Here is a 20,616-nt window from a genome sequence, read left to right as displayed (position 1 = left end):
CTTTACAAGTATCTTATATTTTACCGTTTACTTTTTACCCAATTAAATTGAATTAATGAGACACTACAGTCACCATAGTCATTAGCCAAGCATGGTCCCAGATACTTATTAAGATACTTAGTATCTATTGCTAAAGTGCCCTCCAGAAGAGTCACTCCAGTTCACATATCCCAGCAGAATATTTGGGCAACTGTTTCCCCAAACCCTTCTTCTCCTATGTCATTACTATCTTTAAATTTACTAAAGTGTGACATACAAATAACCAAGAAGGCATATCTTAAGTGTGCATTTTAATTTTTGTTCTTTTAATTTCTTATACTTTTTAATGCATACGTCTTGATGATAAGTATATACTCATAAAACACATGCTGTAGACAATAGAATAAATATAACCATCACCTCTGTTAAATTCCCTGTCATCCTCTTTTCTTTGTTTATTTTTGTAATAAGTCCATTTAACATAGTATTACGTAGGACTTCATTCAGATCAAACCATAGTGATGTCCAGCACCCCAGAAGCTTTCCTCTTGCCTCCTTCCAGGTAATAATCCCCAGAGATGATTGACTTTCTATCTTTAGTACCATATTTAGTACCATTAATTTTAAAAAAATTCCCTTTTGATATGTAGTGAATATTTTCGAGATGGTTAGTCTCTATTATTCAGTCTTATATCAGTGTAACTCAGCTTTATCTCCAATTTTCATGTTGCAGTGTTCAGAAATTAGCACTATCTCCTTGGCGTGTTCTGGCCAGAGCACGGCAGGGCTTTTATCCTCTTTCTCTGCAACACCCAGACTTCTATTAACACATGAATAGAAGGGAGGCATTGATAATCAACTGTGTGTATGTGAAATATGCTTATTTTTCACATGGGCTGCAAATAACCTCAGTTTTTGCTGTTTCATATATATTTAGTTGATTTTTGGACTGTTAGTTCATCTTGTCAAATTTTTATGTGTACATAAGACAGGTATATGTGTGCAAGTGACAGCAGGGCTGGCGGGGGTGACAGAAGACATTAGGCAACTAGGGTCATGGAGCATGGAGCTGGGAGAGGTGCCAGATCCTGGGAGTAACTGGAAAATGGGGATGGAAGAGTGGGGTGTTGAATACTGAGGTGGGAAAACCTGAGGCTGAGTTTGACCACTGTGAAAGGCATGTGTCCTGCCTTTTATCCCGACCCCATCCCTGTAAAATGTTAGGCCTGAAGGACTTAGAGATGTTCATGTTGTAAATATTTTTAGAAATTGAGATCCTGAAAGAATAACTTGCTGAAGGTCGTGTAGAACAGAGTAATGGCTAAGAGCGCAGGCTTTGGGATAATACAAACATGAATTCACATACTCTGTAGCCAGGTGAGAGGCTTGGTCTCTGCATCTGTAAAATGGGAATAACAGCAGTGCCTACCTCGTAGGGGTAGCACAGAGAGTACAGCTCCTACTGCTTTTCCATGTTCTCCACATTTCCAGATAGCATGTGGTTAGGAAATAGCAGCCTCAAGGGATCACCCAAGAAAGCTACAGTCTTGGAGGTTTGGAAGGATAGTCTACAATGTGCTGAGTGAAATGGTCCCTATTCTGACTCTCGTCATTTGTGGACTTAAAATTTTATAACAGCCCGAGGACTTGTCCATTTCTGCCTCTAAACTGGACTCTCTGTGAGGGTAGGAGTTATGTCTTTTGGTAGAAATGTCATATCTACAGTGACAAAGTGCATAGTCTCATAATCGATATTCAGTAAATATGTATTGAATGAATGAAAATTGCCCAAATCAGAACAGAATTGTTAATGGTTCTGGGGGGATTCTTCTACTCGATGTCTAACTGCAAAGGGGAAGCTAAGTCAGAGAAACATCAGGCAGATGGTGCACAGAGATCAAAGATGTTTTAAAATGTACCTGGGATTTGTTTTAATCCTGTTGGTAAAACACACAGGCATGGAAATGACTTGTGAGCCAGGAAGACTTTTTACTCATAGATCTCAGATACAGGCTGTACAGAGCACCATGCAGGACCACATGGAAAAGCACCAGGATCTATCAGGAGGCTGAGAGCAAGGCAGTAACAGGGGCAACAGCCTAAATGGTGCTATTAGCAGGAGGGAACAGGTGAGGCAGTGTAAACAGGCTTGGAATTGGCTAGTTTGAATAATTTTAGCAGGTCTGGGGTTTAGGAACTGCCCATAGTTGCCAGGCAATTGCCCCGGGGTGATTAGGGAAGAGGAACATTGCCTCCTGGTGTATAAAAACAGATAGAGGAGATGGTTGGAATATGGGCTCTGGATACCAGACCATCAATAATACAGAAAATAAGAAAATATAGTTCATACAAAAGAAAGCGGGAAATAACTGGAGTTATTTGTGTAAGTCCTACAGATGGGATGAAGCAGGCAGCCTTGAGAGGACCTCGCCCACAGGATCTCAGGCTCCAGGCACAATGAAGTGCACCCCCATACCTCCCAACATGCTATAATGCTTAGTTAGGAATGTGCCCTTTCAAATGAAGTAAGCTTTGGTTTGTGTCTCAGCTCCATCACTTAGTTACACTGTTGAACAGCAGAGAGATAGGGAAGCTTCGTTAAGTCTCATTTTTCCCATCTGTGAAATGGAGATTATCTTGAGATGATTGTCCAATGTTGTGATTGCTCAACAAATAGTAACCACTATTACTTTTATTCTTAAAATAACTTGTAGAGAAAGCCACTTTTGAAGCTAGAACATGGCAGGACAAGAATATACAGAAAACTAAATTAATTAACTTAGGTATTCTCAGTGAGGTTAATGTGAAAGGGAGTATGTTGTATGTCCCCTCCAGGTGGAACTGACTTTCCCACTTGAAGAGCCTCGATCTCTGGGGATTGGCAGGAATCCTGAGAGTAACTGGCACTCGAACTCAGGGGCAGGCTGTTGGCTAATTCCAGGCAACCTCATCTTCACCAGTGTGATCCCAGGGCCTCCCACAGCAGAAACTCTGTGGCCATCACTCGTCTCATTCCCCCAGCTGCTCTTTCTAGAGGCTGTTATCATTCACATTTGATAGGAAGGGAAATTGAGGCTTGAAAAGAAGTAGAATCCAATCTTCTCTGGGGGTAAAGAAAGATCTACCAAAGAACAATTTTTATGGATTATACAAGTGGGGCATCTAATTCTGAATCCTAGAGATAAGGGCATTCCATAGAGGGGCAAGAAGAAAAGTGATGATGGTACCTATTTCTTTTTAAAGCTTGTCATCACTTAGCATTGATAGTTATAAATGTACGTATTGCTATATAACAGAAATATAGTACCACAGATAGCAAGCATACAGTTCAATGTTATTTTACATATATATACACACCCAGGTCAAAATGTAAGACCACTGGCTAAGTTTTAATAAAACAGTAACAACAAAATCTTAATGAGACCCGTCAGGATGTGGGCAGCCTGGGTCATATGGGAAGAATTTCTTTTGAGACCAGGTCCCCCAAGGACCATACCAGGTCACCTCCCATCCTTTCTCACCCTCCCCTTGTGCTATAAGCTGCCAAGATGCTGGCCCTTAGCAGAGAGAGCTCTCTGCCAGCCTCATAGTAATGCATTGAGCTGTCCATGGTGCTGGAGCATTGGGTGAGACTGAGTAATGGGTCCCGTCTTCAGGAAGAAAATGAATTCTGGCCTCGTGTTACTGCCTAGTACCATACTCCATGCTTACTGTCCATTATAGGAAAAAAGGTCATTATTACATAGTGCTCGTCCAGAGCCAAGCTGGCAAAGGCAGTACATACTGACATAGTCTCCATCTGAACCTTTGGCAAAAATCTCATCTCTTCTTCTGCCTGGGCTTCTTCAAGGCCACCAGTGGCTTTTTTCCCTGCTAAGCACACATTGAAGAGATAGAACATGTTTGCATCTGAATTTACTGAAGTTAGCATTGCTTCCTCAGCTGTGTCCATAAATCATCCACATGAGGTCATCGGGGCTGATAATTCCCAGAACTAGTGAGTCAGGTTTTCTGAGGGCGGAACCCACTTATTGATATTCTTGATGAGAACTCTAGGTGGTCACTTAAAAGAACTTTAAAGCTGTGTCAGTATCTCTGTAAGTGATACTTTCCTTTCATCTGACATACGTGATCACTCCTTGAGACTCCTTGGGATCCTCATAAGGCCACTGGTCTCTTTCATCTTTGACTTCATCCGTGCCCTACTAAGGAAGCTGAGTCATGATGTAACTCCAGCGATGACCCATAGCACTGACAACAGTGGCAATGCTCAACGTTTGAGGTTTCTATGGAGATTTCCAACCTTATTTTTTCTCTGCCACAAATTCGAAGAATAAGAGTTGTTTTCGGCCACACATTAGATACACAAACACTAATAAAAGCTTATTAGAAAAAAAAAAAAGTCCATGCAGACTGTTCACAATATCTAGCACCATAGATAAGCAAAATGTCCTCATAAAATCAGCATGCAATCCACAGGGTGCAGATTGTACACCCATGGAGCTACAACATACTATCCCCCCTCACACAGATTTGGGATCCATCAAAATGGCAATGCAGATAGCATCACTGATAAATAGTTACCCATTGATAGAAAAAGCCAATCTTAGCTGCGACGCTGGTTCATGCACCCCCTGAGACTTGCAGAGTAAGTCAGGTTATATTCACCAATATGAGGAGCTAGCAGAAGAAACAACTTTTAAAGGAATGAGCTGTCTAGATTAAGTGACTGAGATGATTTCATTCCTGTACAAATAGGTAACACTTCACCTTGTTCTCTATTCTAGGAATTGTTGTACACAGGAAGCAGTTCAAAAGAGTATTAGGCAACCAAGATAAGTCATTGTAGAAAGCTAATGAGGTCTTAAGGAAAGAGTGGAAGAAAATCATTCTGTTAGAAGAGTTGAAGGTACCTGTAGGAAGGATAGCTGGGATTAGTGAACAGGTCTGCTGTCTACCTGGCAGTGTACACAGCACCTTATGAGAGTTCTTCATTCAGTTCTCATGGCAAAACTATGGGGCAGGATCTAGCATGCTTATTCTGCATACATGAAAAGTAGGGCTTAGGGATGTTAAGTGATTTGGCCAGGTTGACACAAAGGTAGTATGGTATGAAAACCTAAGTCTACCTGACTCCTCAACCCCAGGTCCTTTTGTGCTCTACATTTCCAGAGATGAGACCATGGTCATTATTATATGTCTTGAGAAGAGAGCAGGCTAGTTCTGGGAGGCCTCAGGAAGCAAAAACCAGACCTATATGAGTGAGGAGTATGGTCAAGGATAAGAGAAGATGGAACCCGTGACTGGAAACATCTTCTAGTAACTGTATGACTTTATGCTAGTTACTTAAACTTTCTAAGCTTCAGTTATATTATCTATAAATTGGGGATAATAGCAGTAATTATCTTATAGAGTTATTGTGAAGAATAAATGAAATAATGCCCATAAGGCTTTTAGCTCCATACCTAAGACCTAGTAATGGTTCTATAAATTATATAAATGTTAGTAGTTGTGATAATATTTTCTTAATATTGGAAGGGGGTCATTGCAAGGTAATGAGTTCCCCATCAGAGAGACTCTCCTGGGAATGGGTGACCACATGTTTATGAAGCCAGACAAGAGAAGGGGAAGGGAAGCCCTCATACGTGATATTTGGGTTGGGAACAGCTTCCTTTTATAGGACTTTCAGAATACCTGTGTCTGTTCTTTACTTACCTCACCACTGAGTATCACCCAGTCTTTGTCTGGGCTCAGAAAGAGAGCAAAACGCAGAAGTCAGTAAAATCCAGGGATGTGTCTAGAATATCTTATTCACCTAAAATACACAAACACGTGCAAACACGCACACACAATCATTTCTTATGTTGCTAGGATTGTTGTATCAAAACACCTACACCAGAATGTCTCTTTATTCAGATTGATTTAAAGTGTAAATGTCATTTTGGGGGTGCTTAACTAAGTTGGTGTCCAAGTCTTCTCTGTTCCCTACGACTGAGGTTATTGAGAGTCTAAGGGTTCCTTCTGAGCCTAGGAAATCACTAAGTATCCACACATCAGGATGGGCTAGTCTCCCAATATGCCACACAAGTAGCTGATTTTTGAGCACAAAATTGTGTACAGTGAATCTTGCCTACACGTAGTTGCTTCCAGCCCTGCTTCATTTCTTTTAACTCAAGAGAGTAAGCCAATGTGTGGCTTTGCACCTTTAGTGAGGAATGAGGTCCATAATTGGCTTTAGAACTAGTTTCCAGTGATTTGAATACATGGGAGGAATATTTTCAATTCTTAGAAGGGAAAATTATACCACACTCAAAGTGGCTACTCAGCCACAAACTGCCAAGCAATTTATTTTAAAAAAGAGTAGTTTCTTGGACATCCTGCCTTCTGGAATCATCCCAGGCGTTGTTTTAAAATGTTCAGTGTTGATTACAGATCTGTGAACACCACAAAACACCCTCATGGCTGGAGCTTGTGGAGAATGCGCCCTCCGCCTTTTTCTTTCTGACTCCTTGGCACATCTTTGATATTGTTTAGGCTAAGAGACTGTCTTTCCTTTCCTCTCTCTGTACCTTTGCTTATATGTTATTCTATACCATATATTTCCACTTACTGCAATCTCACTTGCCCCCAAGGTATAACTTAATTTTCTCCTTCCTCCAAAAAACCTTTCTCTATGAGTCCCGCAGAGATAAACGCTCTCTCCTTGATTGAACATTGCATAGCACTGTATTTGTACCTTTCTAATGACTTCAAAGTTTACCTCCCATCACTGTTACTGTTATGTCTGTGTCATTGGAACAGCTGTCACAGTCATTAAAAAAAAAAAAAAAAACTGGCCTCCTTCATTAAATCTGGTCTTCCTCCTACCTTTTCTCAATAAATCAAACAGAGTGATCTTTTGTAATGAAAAGCCTCAATAGTTTGTATCTCCCCATAAAATTTCTCAATGTCTTCCTTTGTGCTTGTTATAAAAGGCTGAACTTCTTAAAATGGCCTTTACATTCCCGCAAAGCCAGGCCCCTGCCTTCCTTTCCAGTCATTTCACGATTTCACACCACTCTCTCTATGTTGGCTCCTTAAATTTCCCTGCTACCTCCTGCCTCAGGGCCTTTGCACATATTAATCTTTCTGCCTGAAAACTTCCCATGCCTCCCCAGTGTCTCTCAATTACCGTATAGTAGTTGACCTCTCTGTATTCCTATCCCAGCATGTTAGGTGCCTTACTAATTATCCTCCTTAAAACCCTGCTCTTTTTCTTTATTTTTTTTAAATTTCAAATTAATATGAGGGTACAGAATTTTAGGTTATATTGTTTTCAATTCTAAGGTGAAGTTCAAGTTGTAGTGAAGCCCTCACCCAGGGAGTGTGCTGAACACCCTCACATTGTGCACCTTAGGTGAGATCCGGCCAGTCGCCCTCCTCCTTCCTCTTCCCCCTTCCTCTTCTCCCCTACCCCTTGTTAGACAGTATTTGTGTTTTATCATTCATGTGGGTGTGTGGTTCTTTATATATTGGTTTCATATTAATATTGGTGGACTTGAAACACATTCTTCCTAGTAAAGTATCTCAAGAATGGAAAAAAATATCCTGCTCTATTTCTTTATTGCACTTATTTCAATTTGTAATTATATACTTGACTAGTTAATGTGAATCTCTCCCACTGGGTTTCAAGCTCCATAAGGTTACAGCGTATATTATTTTTTGTTTTATATATTGCAAGTTCCTAGGACAGTGTCTAAAACACAGTGTCCTCCCCAACCAAAGCTTTTGTCGAATTAAAACAAAATGATGGCAATGATAAGACTTCAGTTTCCTCAAGGTCACAAGCCACGATTTATTCATATCCTAACTGTGATGTCTAAACGAGGCTCTGACTCAGTAGACATATGGGGAATTGCGTCTGTGAAAGGCATGAGGTCAAGAAGGACTGGCAGGTGGACCCAGAAAGCCTAAGGAGATAGACCCTGGAGAATGACAGGGAAAGACGTCTTCGGCTGTGTGCTACGATTGACTCCACTCCCCACGGATGTTGTTCCCAACCCCAAAATAAGCTCCAAACAGACTCAGAGTCCTGTCTCCAATGCCAAAATGAAACAGGCTTTATCCCAGAGCCCAGGCAGAGGAGAGATATAAATTGAGCTGAGATTCAGAACACCCATGGGGGAGGTGGCAATGAAATACCAATAAACCATATTAATATGCTGAAATCAGGAAGAATAGGTTGAACTTCAACCCAGACTTAATAACTATACGTGAGAGAGTGCAGAGAGAAGGCAAGGCTAGGTTTCAGTCAGAATTAAAATGAGATCTGTAATGAAATTGGTAATATAATTATAAACTGTGAAAACTTTTTTTCACTTCTCCTTCTTGTACTTAATGGGCAACTAGCTCAGCACTGGAGGGCTAGGAGCTGTGCATACCCCCTAGAGTGGAATCTGTTTTAGGTTTATTTATTTATTTATGTTTTCTTTTGAAATCTCTTCATTAGAAAAGTCTAAATCCACAAAACCATGGAAAGAAAAAAAAAAAGTTGCAAGCCGTTTTCTTCCTTAAATAGTAACTATCCCCAGGTTAAAAGTGACAAGAGGCTGGGGGGGGGGCAAATTTGGGGGAGGGGGAAACATTCTAAGCAGCTGAACATATTCAAGCTTTTAAAGATATCACAACAGCTGGTGGGATTGGGATTTTTTTAATGACATTCTGCTAAGATTTTTTCTTGGCTTCCAACCAGAATGAATTTTTTACTAATTTCCCTTCTTAACACAAGAGATAACTGAGTTTGACGTCCAAAATTGGAAACTAATTTCTGTGTTTTTATAGTAGATTGAGTCCAAAAATATGTTCCTAGGAACTGGGGGCAGAGGGTTGTTGCAAGGGGCAGAGAAGCTTGATTTTCTCTTATTAATAATTCCATGCTGCTGTGACCAGAAGTCGGCTTTGACTTTTAGACCAGGAGCTTCAGTGAGATGGATCTCGAGCCTGTTGACTTAGATGCTCCTTCATTATTGGCCTGGGGTTTACAAAATGGGAGAAAATTGGGGCCGTGGGGCCGTCCATAGGAGGGAAAAGTAAGTACATTGATTTGTGGCCCAGGAGGTTAAGTCCATTGATCTGTGACCCAGGAGGTGTAGATTGTGGACCCCGTTCTGCTGCTTTCTAATTTTGTGACCATCAGTATATTAATTCACCTCTCTGAGCTCCAGGGAATTCATCATCTAAAAACAATGCTAATACTCCATACTTCAAAAGAGTGTTCAGGAGCTGATGAACTTAAAAGAACTTCGCCCATCGTGAGAGTATGTGTGATTACAAGAACGGAGAATATCATGCTTTTCCCTCACTATGTCTTCATAGTGTTATTATTTATAAAGACAACGTAAGGGTTGAAATAGGGTCTTAGTGGATAAAGCTACATGAATAAAAGATACAGCATTAGAGAAGTTAGCCTTTCTTTCCAGAAGGAAGGAAGTAAATACTTTAAAATTTATCAGTATGCTTGGGTGTAGTAGCTCATGCCTGTAATCCCAGCTCTCTGGGAGGCCGAGGCAGAAGGATTGCTTTAGCTCAGGAGTTCCAGTCCAGCCTCAGCAAAAGTGAGACCCAGTCTCTACAAAAACATAGAAAAAATTAGCCAGACATGGTGACAAATGCTTTAGTCCCAACTGCTTGAAAGGGTGAGGAAGGAGGGTGGTTTAAACTCCGGAGTTTTGAGTTATAGTGAGCTATAACGTCTAGCCTGGGCAAGACGGTGCTACTGAATCAAGAAAGTAAAATAAAAATAGAAATAAAATGTGTTAATAAAAAACACCGTTCTTTAATTCTTATATAGTAACTTTTTCTTCTCTTCCTTCTCTTTTTTTCTATCCCTCCTTCTCTCTGTCCCTTTCTATGGTCAACAGATATTTGCATATCATATGTTCTGTGGCTTGCGTAGATACCAAGAAGCAGAGATAGATAAAATACAGCCATCTGGCCTTCTCCAGTGGTGTGGACATGAAATCCAGTGTGGCAGGGTTCACAATGGGGTTAGACTGGATGCGGTGGAGATACAGGGGAGGGGTCATCAAGTACCCCACACTGGAGATTAGGAGGAGACGTCTTGAGGAGGTGCTGCCTGAACTAGTCTTTGAGCCATTGATATCTACCAGAAGATTGGTGATGGATGACGGCAGGTTTCCCAGAAGTGGCGTGGACACTTCCCACTGTATTTGTGTCGGCCCTCTTGTTCAAGTCTGCCGATGATTATGATAATACCAGCAATGATGCTTGGGGACTTTTACAGAACAGTAGCTAAGTGCCAGGGCCTATGTAATGGACCTTGGAAGGTATTAGCTCGTGTATTTCCACCACTTTATGAAGTAAGTCCAGTTATTATCTTTCTTTTAAATGTAAGAAGCATATAAAAGTTTAAAGGTCATGTAAGCCTAGGGAGGTTATCTGATGGCCTTGATGTCAGAAAGGTTGAGCAGAATTATTTCAAATTGGTGCCCACATGATTTGGTAGAAAGAGCATTAGCTTCTAGCTCTGCCACTAATTCACCATGACTTTGGGCAAATTTCTACCCCTCCAGGACTTGTTCTTGTCATTGTAAAACACGGGAGGAGAACAAGATGGTACTTAAAATTCCTCCCTTCCCTAAGCTTCTAAAAGTAAAAGTATAGGGGTTCAGAGTCCCTCTTTGCTATCCCATGATACGTGACCTTCAGAGTCAATGCAGCCATCACATCAGTGTCCCCAGGATGCTGTCTTCAGATTAGTTTGGGCCAGACAGCCCCCCGAGCAAGGAGGTCGGGAACATAGGCAGCTAAGCAATCTTTCCACAGCCCAGAAGTTGCCGTTTGAAGACAGCTTACAAGGATCACAGCCAAGCTCCTGCAGGGACCGCGGGCTCCCAAGGCTGCCTGGATGAAAAATAAAGTGGTGGGAAGCCCAGGACACAATACCTACACTGCCCATCTCTAGCTCTCAGCCCCAGTTGCTGAGGGACTTTGCACATCTCAGATGCCAACAGGACCATTGGAGAGGGAGAATGCATTGTATTCAGAGGGGAAATGATGAGATGGGAGGAATAATTAAACCCCGCACATCCCTGCTGCTTTCTCCTTCCATCCCTAGCCCTGGTGCCCAGCAAAGCCTTGCTATTTGGCTTTTTTTCCCCAGCCTGCCCCTCTGCATTGCCTAAGCCAAATATATCTGCAGCTGCTCAGCTTTGGGTTTTCTGGAAGCTGCTGGGAATTTTCTGAACCTCTGATAGTAATCTGGCATCTCACTCTCAGCTAGATTGATCCTCAGGGCCTTGATCAACACTGAGTCTTCTATATACTGTCTTCCCTGATTTAACCCCAATTCCCACTGAGGCTTTATCAGTGAGTCCTGTCAGTTACCTTTAGACTTGTAACTGACATTTGCCAAGTACCTGCACAGATCCAGGATTCGCATTCTGGGGTAAACTCTGACACAGTCAGCATTAAAGGCTGGGGAAAAGAACATGAGATTTATAACCTTCAGACCTCGGGTTCAAATCTACATTCCTCCATTCACTAACTACGAGTCTTTGTCCAGTGGCCTCATTTTTCAGAGCCACCAATTTCACCATCTATAAAAGCGAAACTCTAAGCCCTTACTTTACAACATGGTAGTGAGGTTGAAATAAGAGATTGGTGTGAAAACAGCCCACAATAGATGCTAATCATGTCCTCAAAGAGATCCCACACATTAGTTAAAGTGGTAACTATCTATAAAACAAGAGAATTCCATAGGAGTTAAATTATAATCCAAGCCCTCAGGGCAAACGGGTGAGAGTAAGCAAGGTTGCCAAGGAAGCCTGGAGTCTTTTCTACTGGGCAGATCTTGGTAAAACTTTAGAAAGCAAATGAGTTTTGTTTGGGTCTTATCCCAGTTGAAGAAACGGGATGGGTGGGGATTGGAAGTGAGAGTGTGCACTTCTGCTGGAGATGAGAGGAGAGAGTGAAGTCAAGACAGGCCACACTCCAGGCACAGGGAGCCACCTGAGCAAAGGTGTGCCAGGAGCAGATGGCCCAGCATGGCTAGGGACCCATGGGGGCCTGAATGGGGCTGATGGGAGAGTCGGCCAGGAAGAGCAAGGGCCCTCTGTGTTGAGCTCTTACCTTGGAGGTGCTTGCCGGTCATGGAACTGCTGAGGAATTTTAAGCAAAGTAGTTTAGGGGTAACAGTTGCTTTCCTAAAAGTCAAAGCAATTTGAAAGGTAAAAGTCCAGTCTGTAGAGTCAAATGTATCTGAATTCACATGCTAGCTCTATTAATTAATAGTTATTTGGTGTTACTAATGTTTCTTAACCCTTCTGGCTTATTTCTTAATCTATTGGGTAGTGAGAATTAGAAGAGATTCTGTCCGCATTTAGTAGACACGTGTTTAGCAAAGAGGAAGCACTTGGTACTGCTAGTTTGTATGGTCTCCTCTTCCTCCTCCTCCTGTTCGAAATTGAGTGTCCCTGCTAAATGGTCCTAAACTTTTCCTTTTGTGCTCAGCACATGTGCAGTTACTTCTTCTAATTTGATTAAGAGCTTGAACTATAGAATTCACTCCCTGGGTTCAATACTTGGCTCTGAGACTTTGTAGCCTTGTAGCCCCCTGCTAGTTATCTAATCTGTGTAAGCTTCTGTTTCCTCACCTGTGAAATGGGGACAATCACAGCAAACCACCTGAAGGGCAATCTAGCCTTGAATATACTCATCATTCATTCGACAATTCCCCCTGCCAATGCTGCTTTAAGTCCCTTAAGGGCAGAGTGAGCAGCTGCCTTGTTCCTGTGAAATCTCCAGTACACAATTGATGTTCAATAAGATTTGGGGAATGACCACGTATAAAAGGTGAATTTGAGTTTGCCAAAGCTGCAGGCAAGGAGTCCTGCTGGGGTGCTGCTAAATCTAGTTCCTCTGATAGTGTCTGAACAAGGGCCTTAGAGGCAAGAATGAAAAGAAAGAAGTTCTTATAGAGCTAGAAGAAGGAAATTTAGCAACTAATTGCAAGTTCGGGCCAAGAAGCAAGAAGGGTTCAAGATAATGTGGTATCTGGAAGTTAAAAATATTGAGGAGTTAGAGTTAAAGAAGACATGGCATCTGCCTCCTGGGATCCCTGGCAGGTTGGTGAGCCCAGACAGCAACAGAAGCCCAGCTGAGAAGGAAACCTGACTGAATAATCTCCTTTTGCAAAGAAAAAAAAATGCAAGCCACTTTGAAGAACACACAGCATTAGGACCTTTATAAATACTTGCCTGGATAAAAATGATTAGTAAAAGATGTCACTGTGCTCTGTGAGCAAAATTAATTTGTCAGATCTCTGAAGGCTGCTCTCCCGAAGGGCTGAGTCGTCAGACTAATCGCACAGGCGACATCTCACCACAGTGTTTGGGCCAAAGTGGAGGATGGAGAGAGAGAGAAGATTTGTGAGTAGGAAGGCACTGGGGGCAGTCATTTCCCGCAAAGACATAACTGCTCGGTACAGACCTTGCTATGGGAGCAGAGACCTGAAGGGGGTCCAGGAACCTGCTGATGGAGATGGCCTCACATTGAAAATGTGGAATCAGTTTAAAATGGTAGTTTCTATCACCCCAAAAGAGACAGTGTGAGTACAGGGTGAAGCATATTGAAGGTGTGTTGCCAAGGAGCTAGTGCGGCAGTTTCCTAAATGAATGGCAGAATAGTAGAACAAAATACTATTTTCAGCCTTTTTTGTCCCATTTACTACCTTGGCCATCTTGCACTCCAGCCACATTAAATGACCCTAGCTCTCTCTTGTCCCCTTTAAAATATTCTTTTTCTTTGCCTCAATCTCCTTGCCACACCACTCCACCTAGCTGCTGCCTCCGAGCGTTCAACGCGCAGCTTCCGTGTGATCATTGGTAGGAAATGGTCTTCGATGTTGTGTTACAGTGGCCTGTCCAGCTGTCTCTCTACGGCACTGCACGCTGCTTTCACACGGAGACTCTTTCTTAAACCTTTATAGCCTCCACGTTATCTCACAGTATCCAACACAGACTGGGGGCTCCGTATGTTTAAATTCATTCCCCATTCAAGATACTTTTAAAAAACTAAAAATGAATAATAATAAACCAAGTCTGAAACATTTTATATCATTACTATGATCATGGTCCCTGTTATTGCAATAATTTTATTTTGAAGTCCCAAATTCGGCTGGGTGATTTGGGAATGAAGTAGGCTTTCCATAACCCACCCGGAGCCCCAAGCACAAGCTGCATTGCTCATGAGGATCAAGATGAAGAATGGGGAAGATAATTATCACTGGGGTAGATCTCAAGAGATTCTTGGAGGGAATGGAAGTTGAGTTGAGCATGAAAGGAGAAGGTGGGCTTAGACAAAGACCTTGTTTGAGGATGAGATGAGACTGGTTTGTGTAGAAGGGTATTGGACTCAGCTTCTCCCCTCTCTCTAGTCAACCTGTTGTATCAACCCCCAGCATCCCTAGTCCTATTCTCCCCCCAACCTCATACCCCTGTAAGATTGCTGTAGAATGGGTGTTTGGCCCCCAAAACTTATGTTAAAGTTTGAGCCCTGATGTTGGCGGTAGAGCCTAATGAGAGGTGTTTGGATCATGAGGTAGGGATCCCTTATGAATAGATAATTACCCTCCTTGGGGTGGGTAGTGAGTTCTCTCTTGGTGTTAGTTTTCCAGGGAGCTGCTCATTAAGAAGAGCCTGGCTTCTCCCCATCTATCTCTATTTTCTCTCTCTGCATGTGATCTATGCACACATACACCCTTCCCTTTCCACCAAAAGTGGAAGCCGCCCACAGCTCTCACCAAGGGCAAATGCTGGTGCCATGCTTCTTGTACAGTTTTCAGAACCATAAGCCACACAAGCCTAATTTTCTTTATAAATTTCCCAGCCTCGGGTATCACTCCGTTGTAATACAAATGGATGAAGGCAAAGATTCCTCTCTGCAACACAGCCATTCTATGGCACATCAGGTGCCCCAGACACAATGTAAGGATGGCAGGTTGGCATTTGGAGGCCTCCACTCCTATTTCTGTCTCACCCTTCTCTCTTCCTAGAAGCAATCTCACTAGAGAATGCAAATTAACATAATACCGGGTCATTATGAAAATAACAGCTGAAAGTCATCAGGTGCCAGGCAGTCTGCTAGATGTTTGTCCTACAATATCTTTTTAATCTTCATAGAACTCATTCACTGAGCAAACAAATATTTCTTCCGTGTCCCTTATGTGTCACGGGGTAGTGGAAATGCTGTGCTGGAAAAGATAGACGCAGCCCCTGCCTGCACGATGCTTTCATTCTCAGCAGGAGATAGACACCACAGCAAATAAGCCAAATAATAAAGTAAGGAGTGGCACTGGGTGGGAAAGACTGAGGATAATTAAAATGGTGTAAAATAATTAAAACAAAGAGAGGAGGGTTGGGCTGCAATGCTCAGACCTGGCAGTGACAGAAGACTGCTCTGAGTAGGTGGCATTTGCAGAGAGATGTGAAGGGGATAGGGCGAGGAAGGACAAACTCAAAGCCATTTGAGTGGCTTGAGCCAGATCAACATAGTCGGGGCAGGCCAGGAGAGGCAGGATGCAGAGGTGAGTGGAGGGAACTCAGGTGGAATAGGTCGCTGTTCCTTCGCTTGGGCAAGGAAGCAGAACAGTAGGGAGGGAAGCGCTCTGATGGGTGGTCTTAGTGCAGGGACATTTGCTGTCTGCTCCAACTCCGTATTCAAGTTAAGGTGGTTCATCCCACTCCTGGCCATCACTGCTCATGAAACATTTCAACATGTCAGTTCTGGTCATTTCTCCCACTGCTGTCAGGTACACCATCAGCCTATTTGCTGCTCCTTCTTCTGTGTCTGACTCCATGCTACCCTGGGAATCAGGGACAGATTGACCTCCCGTAGCTTCCCTGTGCCCTGTGTCTCAGACACAGCCTCTCCGTCCACTGCCTACTCTGACTCCGTCCACCAGAGCTCTCCAGCAGCCAATGCTTTTAACCATGCAGGGCCCCAGTGCCCAGCTGCCAGCTGACATTGTCTCTGTTAGGGCCATCACTTGAGAACAATCCATTGAATATTTGAAATTTCAAAGGATAAATACAGTGATAAGGTGGGATTTCAGGTAGTGGGTGTCAACTCTCTTTTAAAAGAAAGCGGCCCTGCCTCCCACTTGTTTAAGTTTGGTTTTCAAAATCAGTATACTTCTCTGTTGCCCTAGAACATGTGACTTGGAGAATCTCAGGGCACTTTCCCATAATGGAAATGAGGAAGTCAAAAAGAAACATGCCAGCAAATAATGGTCTTTTTTGCCCTGGGATACTGCTCATGATTATTTCTCAGAAGTGATCTTTAATTGTTTCATCTAAAGGGTGTTCATCTTCTTTGCTCCAACTGCCTCCTCATAGAGGCTTGTGAATTGGATCCAGCTATTAGTAGCACTTACTGATTTCCTCTGAGTCTTGCTGGCTGAAGCACCAGGCTTGGAACAACTTTTAATTTTGTTTTTAATTAAATTTCAGTTGTTTCAAATCACTCACTTTTAATGTCATTTCTTTGCAATCCTCAGAGGCAACAGGGACTGTGGGTTCTTGTTTACGTACATACACAATCTGACGTGTGTATATGCGCGGCGTGGCTAAAGACTGACTCCTGGCTGAGGTCCAGAGCAGGAGCAGGCAATTAGGAAAGTGGAAATGAGTCACAGAGCGAGCCTTTCTTTACGCCGCTATAACCCAAGCTGATATGTTATTTAAGCAGAAGCCCTGGCTGTTGGGTTTGCTTTTGCCAGACTGTATTTGAACAAGACAACCTTCCTTTTCATTTTACAATAAGGTTATCAAATACATGGAAGTAGAAATAGTGCAAGAATAGCTAACATTTATTAAACATGTATTACGTGTTGGGTACTGTTTTAAGCACTTTACATATATTACCTCATTTATGTTAAAAGTAATTTGAAACAAGGGAAATTTAATTTACATCTATTACCTCCCACATTTCTATGAGATTGTTATCCGCATTTTTATAGCTAAGGGACCGAGACCCATTTAACTGGATTATTACCACTTAGTTTGTGGCAGGAACAGGACGTGAATTACTGGCTGCCTGACTCCGTAGTTCTGTTCTTAAACAATACATTGGACTCTTCCCGTTAATATGAAAAAGAAAAGAAAAGCTTCTAATTCATCTAAATTCATCTAAATGAATTTAACAACAACAAAAAAAATAGCAATTTGACTAGCTCTTTGAAAAAGCAAAATTACATTAGTCCTGTTTGGTCTTCTATTTCTCTGGCCTCTGCGAATGCCCATTCCTGTGGTGTAAATTGCAAGAGTACACCACAGGGTTTGGTCTGGATTCACAAAATCGTGGTTTAGCTATTTAACTGTGTGCTTTCAGATTATTTAGCTCCCCAGAAAGGACAATTAAGTTTGAAAGCAAAAGAATAAACACGCACAGAAAGTCCTATATATCCCCTGGTTGAGCTACATCATCTGCTAAATGCTCATTCCATCTGAGAACAGAACCTGACAGATTTTCTGTCTCAGAAACTTCACACATCTTGTTCCCTTTGCAAGGAACATAATTTCACGATTGCTAACACCCTCCCTTCTCCACTGAAAAAATATACACGCACACGCCCATACCCCCGTGTGTGCTCACCGCAGCTCAGTCTTTCCCCCGGCACTCATTCCTATTTGCAATCATGTCAGTGTTGGTGCATTTACTTGTGTAATGCACAGATTCTACCAAAGATTGTATACACTCTACATGGCCAAGTGCTGTGTCTTTTTTATTCCCTGCTGAAGCCCAGGTTTTACAACCAGCCCTGGCACAGAAGTGGTGCTCAACAAACTGGCAGTATGAATAAAAATTACGTTCATAAGTTCAGCCCGATCATCAGCCTGCTGAGAAGTAAAGTGAGAGCAGATGAAGTCCGGTGCCTGGAGGGTGGGGCTCTGGGTTTTAGTTCCAGGTTTGTGATGAGGTTAACTGTGTGTCACTTGGGCAGGCCACTGTGACTGCCGTCAGTGACTTTATCTGTGACACGGGAATGAAGTTGCTCCCTAGAACACATATTCACATGTGTAGAGCATAATATCTAATGCCAACTCCTCTAGTAAACACTCTTCATTCTTTAAGTTTCTTCTTCCCCAGAGTAATCCTACAGGTAGTTGCTGTTATTTTTCTCATCTTCTGAAAATGAAGCTCTGGAGTCCTAAAGAGGGTGCTAAGTTTGCCACATCTAACTCATCTTCACGTTGGCATCTCTTAGCATAGCGTGTGGTGTCATTTGTCATTCCATCCATTCATTCAAAACGTTTGACCAGTTGCCTGCTAAGTGCCAAACCCCGTCCTGAGAAGTGCCAATTTAAAGAGGAATTAGATACAGATTCTCCTTCAGTAAGCTGGCTGCCTTTCTAGGTGGATAAGACATCAGCGTGCCCCACCTGGTGCCACATGGCAGGTGCTCAGTAAGTGTATACCGATCTCAAATGCGTCAGTCGTGACACTCATGCAAGGAAAGGGGTTCATGTACCAGCCCATCGGGACAAAAGAAAGACAGGCCACTTTGGGGTGAGAGGACCAGGGAAAGAAGAATTTTCCTCCACCTGAGCCTGGGATGATAGGTGTGGTGGGGAGGCCACTCCAGGATGTGGGGATCAAAGCAAGAGTAGGAGGAAGGAACGTCATTTGCTGCTTTCCTGACCCAGGGCCTTGCCCTGTTTCCTGGTAACTACCTAGGCACAAAGGAAGAAAGAGCAAGCATTTCCTGTTTGCCTACTAAGCGTTTGACTGAATCCTACAGTTGTATATATATGCTGCCCTTTGATCCTTCCCAAACCATCTGAAGTTGGTGACATTGCTATCATTGTGATCGTAGCAGCAGTACTATCAGCATTATCATCAGTATTCTTGTTACGGAAGTAATACAGGAGTGGATGAAGGAACATGTCCTTTTTGAAATTTCTAATCCTAGTTAGCCGGGTAGATGACTTTTTTGGTGTATATCCTTCTAGAATTTGCCTATACACACACATACCACACACAGACACACACACGCGCGCACACACACACACACACACACACGCACTCATCCTGAATGATTCTATTTATATGCGTTTGTTTGGTTCAAACCTGAGATCAGTTTCTGCCTGTTTTGGGTAACTTAATTTCCTCAAGAACCACAAACATCACAATGTTTACACCTAGAGGTATCTAGGGGGTATCATCGTCCCATTTTATAAAAGATGAGCCCCAAGGCTCACAAAGTCAGGTCATAGCTACAAAGTCCATCAGGTGGTAAATGGCTGGGCTGGGGCTTCCACCCAGCCAGGCCCTTCTGGCTCCAGAGTCTGGTTCCCTCAGCTAAACTCTATCAACTCCCTCTGGTATCAGAGTGGAGGGATTCCTTTTTCATGTGTCTTCTACCAGAAGTATGGACCTCAGCCACCCCATGCTCTCTTTGAGCCCCAGAGCCTCCATTTGAGCCTCCAATAATAATCTTCCCCTTTCTCTCCTTCCCTTTCCCAGAATTGATAGTAGGGCTTGGCTGCTGACAGGCTGGTTGCTGAGAGCTCTACACTGTGGCTAAGCTGTGGATATTCTGTATTATGTTGCCCCAGGTATCAATATTATATATTGAGGCATCTGTTCTCATCTGTGCCAGACAGTAAAATCTGTTCCATCAACGTGACTGTTGAAACCTCTGATTTTTGGAAGCTTTGCCCCATATAGTCCTTTGTAGTATCATAAAACAATTAGATTTAGGCTTAGCATTAATTTGAGTTATTGTCCAGTTTCCAGAAAATATCTCCTGGAAATGTCACAAGGATGTATTACATGTCTTTGGAGATATTAAGTATTGAATTACAATATTATGTAACCATCCTCCTTCCATCTTGGCTTTTTTTTTCCTTTCTCTCTCTCTTTCAGCATGGCGTGATTTATGTTTCAGCCACCACCATGAGAAGTTCAGTATTTAGAGAAATAGCCAGAGATGAATGTTGACAGAAGGAAAAAAAAAACCTACAACAGACAAAAATCCTGTTAGCGTGGATAGGTTTTCCCTGAAGTGAGAAGGATGTGAGACAGCCTGGTGTTACAGAGCTCTACATTCAGAGACAGGCAGACTGAATTCTCATTTTAAATCATCACATTCGTAGCTGTGCAATTTAGGACATGTTCCTTTAATCTCCTGTAACCTCAATCTCCTTATCTGTAAAATGGGAATGAAATACCCACCAGAGGTATTTCTAAGTTCAAGTAGATTAAAAACAGCAGCTGTCAGAAAAACTCGCATCTGATAAGTGCATGCATTCAAGGAGAGAGGCGCACACGGTCACATTTGATACCAATGCAAATTCTCGAACATGAGCCATGCTCACCCTCTTTTGGACGAGGTAGCTGAGAAAAGAAATACTGAGTCACTCCTTGGGTCACTGCAATGGTGAGTGATAGGGCACTTTTTATGACAAATATCTTAATCTTTTTGTTAATATGTGGGTACATATGATTAGGTGACACTGTTTGCATTTGTAAGGTAAAGTCCGCGTTGCAGTCAGGCCCTTCACCCAGGAAGTGTGCCGTATACCCCTACCTGTGCTGTCAGAGCTTACAGAGCCCCCTTCTTCCTCCTCTCCTCCT

At 42.6% G+C, this 20,616-nt stretch overlaps 1 protein-coding gene across 1 annotated transcript in view; it reads left to right on the top strand.

Annotated features, from left to right (window-relative positions):
* Positions 1 to 20,616, top strand: part of ASTN2 (astrotactin 2) — a 655,276-nt gene that overhangs the window by 90,503 nt on the left and 544,157 nt on the right. The window lies entirely within an intron of this gene.

This window comes from Otolemur garnettii, unplaced genomic scaffold (genome assembly GCF_000181295.1).
Source record: "Otolemur garnettii isolate 467f Iridium unplaced genomic scaffold, OtoGar3 scaffold00014, whole genome shotgun sequence".
In the NCBI taxonomy this organism is placed as follows: domain Eukaryota; kingdom Metazoa; phylum Chordata; class Mammalia; order Primates; family Galagidae; genus Otolemur; species Otolemur garnettii.
This window is presented reverse-complemented; position numbering and strand designations above follow the sequence as displayed.